General features: G+C 43.8%; 1 long non-coding RNA gene across 1 annotated transcript; it reads left to right on the top strand.

Annotated features, from left to right (window-relative positions):
* Positions 1–919: 919 nt before the first annotated feature.
* On the top strand, positions 920–1,879 carry LOC141141515 (uncharacterized). The gene is made up of 4 exons (XR_012244111.1): positions 920–1,091; positions 1,189–1,303; positions 1,413–1,628; positions 1,752–1,879. It is a non-coding gene; the product is annotated as an uncharacterized lncRNA (long non-coding RNA).
* The last annotated feature ends 9,814 nt before the right edge of the window (positions 1,880–11,693 follow it).

Raw genomic sequence — 11,693 nt, 5'->3', positions numbered from 1 at the left:
GTTGTTAATGACCCTTGTACCCTGCTGATGTCGGAGCATTTTATGTCGGATCCATGGGCGTGCGGTTGTCATTGGTTCGTCCGACCCCTCCCTGTCCCACCCGGCGCAGGGGGGGCCCCCCGGGCCTCCTCTTGGTTGGCTTATGGGGGGCCCTTGCTTCTGGCCCTCTGGCGGACACTCTAGCCGCTATCCTGTGGCAGTTGGTCCACCCGTCGGCCTTTTCTGCGTCGGTGGGCTGCCATTGCATGACCCCCCTCTCAGATTTTTCTGTGGGGTGGGCCGTGCAGTGGCGGCTCGGGATCCTTTTCCCACCACTGTCCTTCCCTTCACCTTGGGTGGGATTGTGTCTCTTGGAGGGGCCCCTGTGGGCCTATCAGTCATATACAAACAAACATATTTTGCCTTACTCCTGCGTTGCATTTATTACGGGAATACTTAGAGTCTTTAGGCTCCAAGGGGTTAAAATAGTGTGGTCATGCAAACCACATATTGAGCTTATAGGCTCCTTTTTTCCGAATGGATTAACCCAGACCAGGCTGCACAGGCTATATAACGTCTATTATCATTTGAGCCCCGCTTCAAATGAACTATCCTTTGAGGCTTCAGTAATGTCCCTGAATCCCTATGAGATAACGATTGCCTGGTATGTTGCCAGGCAACCTCCAAACTATGCCTTGCCGCTCTGTTTGTTTTGTTGTGGTTTCATTTGGTGGGTGGGGCTGCCTGACAGCTGCACGCTGTCTCTCGTCTTGAGTACGGGAACGTGCAGTGGGCGTGGCGCTATGGCGCGACCGCTCCTCCCCCCCACACATCCCCACTGTGTGATTGATGCGATAACGGTGCGCTGTCTAGACGCATGACACGATAGGCCACGCCCTCCCAGGCTTCCCCCCCACACATCTCCACTGTGTGATTGACACGATGACGGTGCGCTGTTTAGACGCACGTCACGCTAGGCCACGCCCTCCCAGGCTTCTTATACCCAAGCAATGCATCTGAACGGGCTCATCATTACCGCACTGTGTGGTGATCGGCCCGGACGCTCCCTCGATCAACCCACGCCTCGCTAAGACTCAACATCACACTCTGCTGTAAGTACTATTCTTGGACGGCTTTGATTTAACCATACTGTTTGTTCATGAAATCTGAGATTCTCAGGGTTGCTACCACCTTTTGTTTTGTCCAAAGACCTAGCCCTTGTATGGGTTAATGCCCTGGCTCGATCTGTGTTTGCAGACACTTGGCAACTTTGTCCTCTCTCCTATGGTGATGCAGACTGTTATAGCCTGACCTGAACATCCTGGTATGAACACAGCCCTCTTACCATCCCCCATCTGTGCCTTCTGATTTCCTGAACCGCTTTTGAGCCTCTGGCAGGTTTTCACTATATAGCACATGTTTCTATTCCGCAGATAACACTGCATGTTGCAGTACCTGCGATTTGATTGTAGACCCCCTTTTTTTGGCGGAACTGCGGGACGCCCCCCTATGTTTGTGGGTTGGATCAGTGTGGATAGAGTTGGGCCGGCCGATGCTCCCAGGTCTTCGTTCCATCTGCTTGATCTGGGTTATCTGACACCATCACTGCAGCGATTCTGACATGGATGCTCCGTTACTGATATGTATGGGTAGGTGCGCTCTTTTTATCTATGGTCACAATAAACCCGATGACATACATGTGATACTTGTAAATATCATTTATACATGACTGTTTTTTGTATTTATTTTATTTATATTTCATTGTATAATAGGTCTATGATCCACGATCAGTCTCTGATGAAGGGACAGTATGCTTAAGTCCCGAAACGCGTAAGATTTCGTGGCAAGATCATTGAATACAACTTTTATATCTCGCATATACAGTACTTTGTTGTATAGTTTTTTATAGAGTGTATGACATTGTTTTTGTTCTCCTTGTCATATGTCCTTTTTTTTTATTTATATATATACTTTTTCTACTTAATAAAATAAGTTTTAAATCTCAAATAAGTTGCCGTTAAAGTCCCTTTAACCTATTGGTGGTAATCTCCTTATACATTCTGACTCCGGGGATGTTGGCAACAATCATGATATAGTTGAATAGCACCTTCTTTCCCTTTGTCTCTGTGTATGAAAAAGGGACATAGTTTTAGTTTTTGGTTCATCAATGACACACAATTTTCAGTTCATGACTGTTGTAAATTGAATGTTAATAAATAGAAAAGACTATCATTCAGACCTCAGCATTTTTCATTCTTGTCCCAATCATTTGTGGCCACTACTGTCTATTGATATGTAAAACACTTTGTAAAATCAGAAATTACTGATCAATAATAACATCTAGTTAACATCATCAATGATTTGATTAGAAATATGTTAAACAATGCTATACCTGGCTCAAGCTGGGCTCCTCCACTTCTACCTGGCTGGAAGGCCCAGGTTGGACGTCAGAAGCCTCAGCTGAGGTGGAAGGAAGCCTTGAAGGAAGATTGGAGAGTGCTGGCCTGGGTTCAGTCTGGCCTTCCAGAAAATGCAGTCTGTCATAGTACTACAGCCTGGGTACATAAATGTCATCTGCTGCAGCTCCTGATCTCTGGGAATTCTGGACCTTCTTGCGCTCCCTATTATAAGTGCTCCTCATTCCACCAATTACGGCCCTCAAATTGCCTGCCATGGGGATCACCAGCTTCACAAATTCCAGCAAATGACCCAGTGCTGCCTTCTGCTTTGGTTTATTGTTATAAAAGGGGTGGTTTACCTGCCACAGACAGGGCAGCTCCCTGTACATATCAAGGAATTTGGGGATAAAGTCCTCATCATTGAAAAGATCCATTTTATCCGCAAGACAGAACACAGGACAAAACCCTAATGTCAGGCTAAACTCTCCTAATCATGTCTCACTATAGGCCTCAATCTAGAAGTAGTATAGGCCACTGATGCACCAAGTTAAAATTGTACCTTTGTTAGAACGATCGGCGCCACCTTCCTCCACTCACAGATTGTACGTACGACACACGCGTGTTACGCTTTATATACATTGCGCATGCATGAAACTCCGCCCGCCCCGATGTTCTTTCTAGTCTATTCCCCGCCCCTCGTCTTTCTGCGCAGTGGGAGAGCACATGACGGAGAAAGAGCAAGTGCATGCAGACAGCAGCAATGACAAAAGGCCAGAGCCACGAATGTCCCGATCCTGGAGGAGAATTAAGGCCTCAAATATGTCCTTTATAGAGATGGTGGAGATGGTGGACATCTTGAAGAGGGCCGACTATGATGGGAAGCATGGACCTTACCCAAACCCAAATGCGAGAAAGGCCAAGATCATGACTAAAGATGTGAAAAGTCTGCACAGGAATTTTGGGGTATGGCGATCCAAGGATCAACTAAGGAAACATTAGTCAGACCTGAAATTGAGGGAGCAGGATCAGTACAGAAAGATCAAGAGAGTTCTTCAAAAAAGTAAGTATTTGTCGTGTGTTCCTATTATTCTTATTATGTTCGTGCTGCTCTATGTGCTTTTCTTTACCGTTGTACAGTTTAAAATGGCAAGTTGCAGGTTCGTGGGCACAGTAATCGTTTGTAGTAAACATCATTCGTTCGCCCACTAATACAATGTTTTTGGCAGATCAATGTTAACTACGTTTGTTCAGGCCTATTTGTATTAAAAGAAGTTTTTGACATTGTTTTCTAGACGGGTTTGTACTAAAATGAAATGCAAACTTTATTCAGTGTAAGGAGAGGACACTCAGCAGCTGTTTACACATCTGGACGCAGGAGCATTAGTGTGGGACACCAGAACAAACTTTTCAGTGTGTCCCACATAGGTGCTCCAGTGGATACTAGGGGTGTCTCCATGTGTGAAAATTGTACAAAAAAGGTAAATATTCCAGCTTTATAAAAAGAAAAAATAATGTCTTCAGCTGGGAACTCTGCCAAAAAAGACAATTGTACTACACTTCCAAGCAATGTTTTATATTACTATATGGCATCTGGCATTCTTACAACAATATATTTCAGAAAAAATGGTTCAGAGAAGCCTCCGGTGGGAGGTACAACCACAACAAGGGGAAACAGATTTAGACTCAAGGTTTAACTATTTCAATGATGCAGGCATCAGTTTTTTAAATGTGCTTATTTCTAAAAAAAATAATAGACTCCTTAGCATCGATAGAGAAATTAAAGAACTGAAAGATAAACTTTTGGCTCACAAAAATTCTCTGGAATACAATTCTCTGTCCTCCAATCTCCAGGGTCACCTTGAGAAGGAGGATCAAAAAAAAAAAAAAATATAAAAAACAAAAAAAGTATTCCAGAGACGTAGGTGACTATAGAACCAATACGGTGTTTGGTTGGCAAAAACTTTTTACAGTCACCCCATCTATGGATGTTACCTCTAATAACATAGAAGGAAATACTTCATCAGATGCTCTACCCTCAACAACAACTGCAGCTATGCAATCCAATCCAAAAACTGGGTCCTTTCGTGGTCGGGGTACCCTAAGAGGGAGAGAGAAACATGATGACTTACCCCATTTATCTCAGCAGCGGATACGTCATTCTAACCCCCAAAGCCCTAAAAACTCCTCTAGAGGGAGAGGTAATTATAGGGGCAATACAAGAGGTAGAGGTAACCTTAGGGGAAATGTATATTATTCCAAGGCCCACCTGTATCAGGACTATAATAATCAGTCCTATCACTCCCCATCCAGAAGGCAAGAGACACATTCAGATATATATTATAAGGATAATTCACATTATCGTTACCCCTCCCCGGTCCCCATTTACAATCGATATTCACCCCTTAGGGAGACATATAGCCCTGAACGTAGGAGAGAAGGCTATGATCAGTCTCCATATGTACATAATTCTAACTTCCATGAGAATCAGGGTTTTCACGAGGATCGACGCACAAGAAAGCGAGGTCCAGATCTAAGAGAGGTTGCAGAGGGGGGAGGAGAATACAAAGGAGAAAAGAGAAAAAGAACATGATTGGCCAGGGTGTTTTTAATTTAAGTTCACAGACACTCACTGAAGTGGAATTATCTGTTTTAGATAAAGGCCTCAAATATGCCCCCCCCCAAAAAATTAATATCCAGAGACACTTGATTTCCAACCACAGATTTTCCGGCAGCCACTTCAGGAACAGTTCATTCGGGATTGGCCAACCCCTCTCTCTTTTCCCCTCCTGTCCCTGTGGCCCCAGCAGTTAAAATCTTTAGAGATCTCGTCCTTAGTGATCTCGCTAAACTACCTGAGAAACATATCCGTCATTTTTTATTATCAAAAGAGGGATTGGAATCTGTGTGCACGCAAAAATTTGGTGGTCCGCCCTGCAGACAAAGGGGGTGGGATAGTCGTTCTTGACAAGAGCCAATACGAGGAGGAGATGCACAGAATCTTAAATGAACCGGGCACTTATCAGACACTCCCTAATAACCCCACCAATGTATATAAAAAACAACTCCAGAAATTTATTTCTAAAGGTTATGATTTAAAAATTTTGAGCAAAAAAGAGAAAGCCTTCCTGATTCCCACGGCACCTAGAATTCCAACAATCTACCTAAATCTACCTAAAATCTACAAAAATCCAGTATGTCCCCCTGGTAGACCTATTGTAAGTGGTATTAATTCCATTACGTCAAGAGTAGGTAAATATATAGATTTTTACCTACAACCTTTGGTGAAAAGAACACCTTCCTATCTGAAAGACACCAGTTCCAATATAAGACTTCTTGAAAATATCGATATACAAGATGGTTATATTATGGCCACCGCCGATGTGGCATCGTTATATACCTGCATACCACACGAGAAGGGTAGACAGGCGGTTAGACACTTTCTGGACTGCGAACAATCTTTAGCATCATTTCAATGTGATTATGTAATCGAATTACTCGAGTTCGCAACCAAACACAACTATTTTGGTTTAACCAGGGCTACTACCTCCAACAACGTGGGGTAGCCATGGGAGCAAAGTTCGCTTCCAGCCTTGCGAACTTGTTTATGGCCAAATGGGAGGAGGATGTCGTCTATACCCATGGGACCACGTCGTTGGTCCTGTGGGCTAGGTATATAGATGACATCCTCCTCCTATGGAGTGGAACTTTTGATACACTCAAAAACATTTTTGAACATCTGAACTCTAATGATAGAGGTATCTCTTTATCGTATGAAGCCAGTGAAACTAAAATTCACTTTCTAGACTTACAAATAGAAATAGTGGATAAACGGTTTAGATTTAACACATATTTTAAACCTACAGACCGCAATGGTTTCATTCCTGTGGATAGCTGTCACCACAGATCCTGGCTCAGTGCAGTGCCGCAAAGCCAATTTTTAAGGCTTCATAGGAACTGCACTGACACGAATGTATTTATCATACAGGCAGGTGTTCTCAAACAAAAATTTATTGATAAGGGATATGATAGCGCCAGTCTAGACCTTGAGATCCAAAGGGCTATCGACACCGACAGGAAGTCTTTGCTTGAGATAAAGCCAGAAAAAGAACCTGACGAAAAGTTCAAATGGGCTATGTTGACATCCTTTTCAATACAGCATAAACAAATCAAAAACATCATGAGGAAGTCTGGGATGGGATGGGGACTGGGATGTCCTGAGGCAAGACAACATTCTGGGTACACTACTACCAGAAGAGGCTAAAGTTGTCTTCAGAGGAGTACCATCTTTACAAGGTCGGTAGCTCCCAAAGTGATCAATCCACCCACCCGCCCCTCCTTTTTTCATGATTTGACCGTTTTTTTTCCATGTAGAAAGTGCATCGTGTGCCAACATAACACACTAGAGAGATGCAAAGTGACAGAATTTTCGTCTACTGTCACTGGGAAGAGGTACACTGTGAAACCATTCTGCACATGCAGTACAAGATACATAGTGTACCTTATCACTTGCCCGTGTCATAAACAATACATAGGCCGCACTACTAGGACATTTTCCACGAGAGTAGGGGAACGCATCGCCTTAATTAAAGATAGAGACTCCAAACACACAATTCCCAGGCATTACAAGGAATTTCACAACAGTAATCCTGTAGGGTCTCAATTTATCATCATAGACAAATATGTTCCACTTTGGAGGGGGGGAGCCAGAATCAGAGGGGTTTCTCGTTTAGAAATGTTCTGGATACATGAATTGCAGACATTTTTTCCACAGGGCATGAATGTAGAATTGGATATCAATGCCTTTATTGACGAGTCTTAATTGGTAATTGCTGGGCATTATCAATATCCTGATTCTGCATTTCTATTCTTCATTTTTAATTTTATTTTCAATTATATATGTTTTACATTTATACGGCACGTGATTTTATATATATATGCTTTATATATTTATATTTTTTGCTGTAAGTCACGGTGACCTGTGGAGAATCCATCTCTTAATGAAAAACTTTCTCCCACATTCATATTCATCCATTTTTTTTTTCATTTACTTTTTATTTATTTGTGTTTGTCTATATTAAATGTAGACTGATTGGAGAAGTATTACATGAGAAGGGACTGGCTTAGGTGCAATCTGAATTATCACATTCACTATGCCTTTAATTTATGTGGGGGTAATAGTGATGCATTATTTAATAGCTTTGAACATCCATACACTGCGTACACTTTGTTGTTATTTTCAGTGTATGGGATGGTACTTTTTTAGCTTTCCGCCCCTCCTTCTCCCCACGTATATGTTAATCACCACGTGATTTCCTAAGGGCGCTGGTTTACTAGCTCGTTGATGACATCATGACGCATGCACGCGCAACACGCAGAGACGTGGAAAGCATGCCGATATTCAGAAAGAGGAGGCTTGGAACACATCTTAGACTGACGCCGTGATGTAAGGACTCAAGGTTTGGTGTCAAAAGTACACCACCTTGCTAACCGGAAGACATCTGGTGTATGATATGCCCATGGGTATACACTTTTCTAGGGTGAGAAATTTATATCACTGCCAGGGACCATGGGTGGAATGTTAATTATACATTTTTTATATGGGGACTAATATGATTCACTCTGCGGAGCTGGAACGCAAGGTGTGTCCTGTTAGAGAGGCTTGGAAGGCACGCAGGTCCACCATTTTGGACGACCCCGAAGTGCCGGACCAGAGACTCAAGGAGCTGGATTCTCATCACAGGGGTCACAGTGCCTTTATTAAGGAGCTTAGTTGCAGTGGACAGGTACCCCAGACGAAGTCTTGTGAGATGAAACGCGTCGGGAGGACTCCACTGCCACCATTATTTTACATACAAGCGCTTTTTTAACTATTTAAATGTAAGTGTTTTTCTTTTATTAAAATTTACGTTTTTTACGGAATTACACTATGTGCCCCTTCTTTATTCTGTATGGGCTATGTTCGGGGACATTTAAACACCTGTATGGAGAAGACACCTCTGTGAAGACTCCTAGGACCTCATCCCTGTTGGCTACCAAGGCTTCCCCTCTATTGCCGTTGAGCAATATAAGCTTGTCTGACCCATACAGCATATGCTGTGTTGGGTCCTAACCTTCCGGTAAGCCTCCATTCACTTCGGTGGTGGTAGCTTCACAATCCTTTGTTTATTTATATGACACTTTCGTGAAGGCTTCCAGGACTACATTCTCGGCCGATTACTACAGCTTCCTTCCCATTGTCGGTGGGCAATACAGGCTGGTTTGACCCATACAGCATATGCTGTTTTGGGTTCAAACTTTCTGGTAGGCCTACATTTACTTCGGTGGTGGTATTTTCACTATCTACCTGCTTACGCACATTATGACCACAATGGCTTCATACAATGATGGACTATGATTCACCAATACATATGATGGACATTTACAAATATTAGACATTTTTTCATCACTTGATTATTTTTTAGGTATATTTATATATTTAGCGCTACACATTGTTACATTTGTCGTTTATAGCAAAATTTCTATTTGCCGTGTTAGCTGCTTGCACAATTGAGTAAGCGCAAAGTTATTTTGGTTTTTTGTTCATATTACTATTTCTCGCCTCAAATATCTGTGTGCTAAGTAAACCTATTTTTGATTCACATAGGGGAGAAAAGACTCGGGACATCTGAGGACACCAGGGACCCCCCACCTCCTAAAGAAGGGGAAATCCCCACACCACAACCAGAAGATGTGGAGGAAGGAGAGGTTTATGAAGTGGGCGAAATAGTGACCACAACAGGTGAGTGTCTGAGACCACAGATTCAGGTAATAGATGTATGCCTGCATATTTATAATACATGGTGTGTTTTTTTTTATTTTAGGTGATGTGGATGTTGTGGAAGAAGAATCTCATTTCACAAGTGCAAGTGCACACGTCCTCATTGGGGAGATCATGGTGTGCAATCGGGATTTACAGAAGATCAAGGAAGACATCAATGATGTGGAAAAAAGACTCAAAAACATCATTGATGCTTTAGGCAGAATCTAAAACACACCAAAATTCTTCAATTTGTTGATATTTTATACATTTTAGAAACTTTTTGAAGTATATTGAAAGCCAAACTTTGAAGATGCACACACTGGGGGTCATTTACTATAGCGCCAAAAAATTCTCCTGCAGTACCAAAAAATAACTCTCAAAAAAGGCCAGAAAGACTTCAACTCTCAGAAAGTCAGTGCTAATGCAAATGGAAAGCAGCGCTATTGCGGCAATAATGCCTGTCAGATCACATATGCTGGAATAGTGGAAGTCAATGGGGCTCGAACCTGCAAAATCCAAAGTTCTCACTGAAGGCTTATATGCAAGTTCTTTGCCATAAAAAGCGTTTGGAGACCCGGGTCCTGCCCCAGGGAACATGGATCAATGCCAAAATTTTTTTTTAAAACGGACGTTTTTTTCTGGAGCAGTGATTTTAATAATGCTTAAAGTGAAACAATAAAAGTGTAATATTCCTTTAAATTTCGTACCTGGGGGTGTCTATAGTATGCCTGTAAAGGGGCGCATGTTCCCGTGTTTAGAACAGTCTAACAGCAAAATGACATTTCAAAGGAAAAAAGTCATTTAAAACTACTCACGGTTATTAATGAATTGCCAGTCCGACAATACACATAAAAGTTCATTGATAAAAATGGCATGGGAATTCCCCACAGGGGAACCCCAAACCAAAATTAAAAAAAAATGATGTGGGGGTCCCCCTAAATTCCTTACCAGACCCTTCAGGTCTGGTATGGATATTAAGGGGAACCCCGGCCAAAATTTTTAAAAAAATGGCGTGGGGTGGATTTTAAGGGGAACCCCGCACCAAAATTAAAAAAAAAATGGTGTGGGGTCTCCCCAAAAATCCATACCAGACCCTTATCAGAGCACGCAACCTGGCAGGCTGCAGGAAAAGAGGGGGGTATAAGAGAGCGCCCCCCTCCTGAACTGTACCAGGCCACATGCCCTCAACATTGGGAGGGTGCTTTGGGGTAGCCCCCAAAACACCTTGTCCCCATGTTGATGAGGACAAGGGCCTCATCCCCACAACCCTTGCCCGGTGGTTGTGGGGGTCTGTGGGCGGGGGGCTTATAGGAATATGGAAGCCCCCTTTAACAAAGGGACCCCAGATCCCGGCCCTCCCCCTGTGTGAAATGGTAAGGGGGTACAAAAGTACCCCTACCATTTCACAAAAAAACTGTCAAAAATGTTAAAAATGACAAGAGACAGTTTTTGACAATTCCTTTATTTAAATGCTTCTTCTATCTTCTTTCTTCTATCCTCTTTCTTCTGTCTTCTATCTTCCTTTGGTTTCTTCCTCCATCTTCTTCTTCTTCTGGTTCTTCTGGTTCTTCCTCCGGTGTTCTCGTCCGGCATCTTCCTCCACAGTGTCTTGTTCCCTTCTTCTCCTCAGGCCGCTCCGTATCCATGATGGCATGGAGGGAGGCTCCCGCTGTGTGACACTTCTCCTCTTCTGATGGTTCTTAAATAATGAAGGGCGGGGCCACCCAGTGACCTAGCCCCCCTCTGATGCACAGGGACTTCCCTGTGGCATTCCCCGTGACATCAGAGGGGGACGGGGTCACCAGGTGACTTATCTGAGCACGCAACCTGGCAGGCCACAGGAAAAGAGGGGGGGACGAGAGAGCGCCCCCTCCTGAACCATACCAGGCACATGCCCTCAACATTGGGAGGGTGCTTTGGGGTAGCCCCCAAAACACCTTGTCCCCATGTTGATGAGGACAAGGGCCTCATCCCCACAACCCTTGCCCGGTGGTTGTGGGGGTCTGCGGGCGGGGGGCTTATCGGAATATGGAAGCCCCCTTTAACAAAGTGACCCCCAGATCCTGGCCCTCCCCCCTGTGTGAAATGGTAAGGGGGTACAAAAGTACCCCTACCATTTTACAAGAAAACTGTCAAAAATGTTAAAAATGACAAGAGACAGTTTTTGACAATTTCTTTATTTAAATGCTTCTTCTATCTTCTTTCTTCTATCTTCCTTTGGTTTCTTCCTCCATCTTCTTCTTCTTCTGGTTCTTCTGGTTCTTCCTCCGGTGTTCTCGCCCGGCATCTTCCTCCGCTGTGTCTTGTTCCCTTCTTCTCCTCGGGCTGCTCCGCATCCATGATGGCATGGAGGGAGGGTCCCGCTGTGTGACTCTTCTCCTCTTCTGACGGTTCTTAAATAATGGAGGGCGGGGCCACCTGGTGACCCGCCCCCCTCTGAAGCACAGGGACTTCCCTGTGGCATTCCCCGTGACATCAAAGGGGGTGGGGTCACCGGGTGGCCCCGCCCCCCATTA

The sequence above is a fragment of the Aquarana catesbeiana genome, linkage group LG04 (assembly GCF_042186555.1).
Source record: "Aquarana catesbeiana isolate 2022-GZ linkage group LG04, ASM4218655v1, whole genome shotgun sequence".
NCBI lineage: Eukaryota > Metazoa > Chordata > Amphibia > Anura > Ranidae > Aquarana > Aquarana catesbeiana.
The sequence above is the reverse complement of the archived record's forward strand: the minus strand, read 5'-3'. Positions and strand labels throughout refer to the sequence as shown.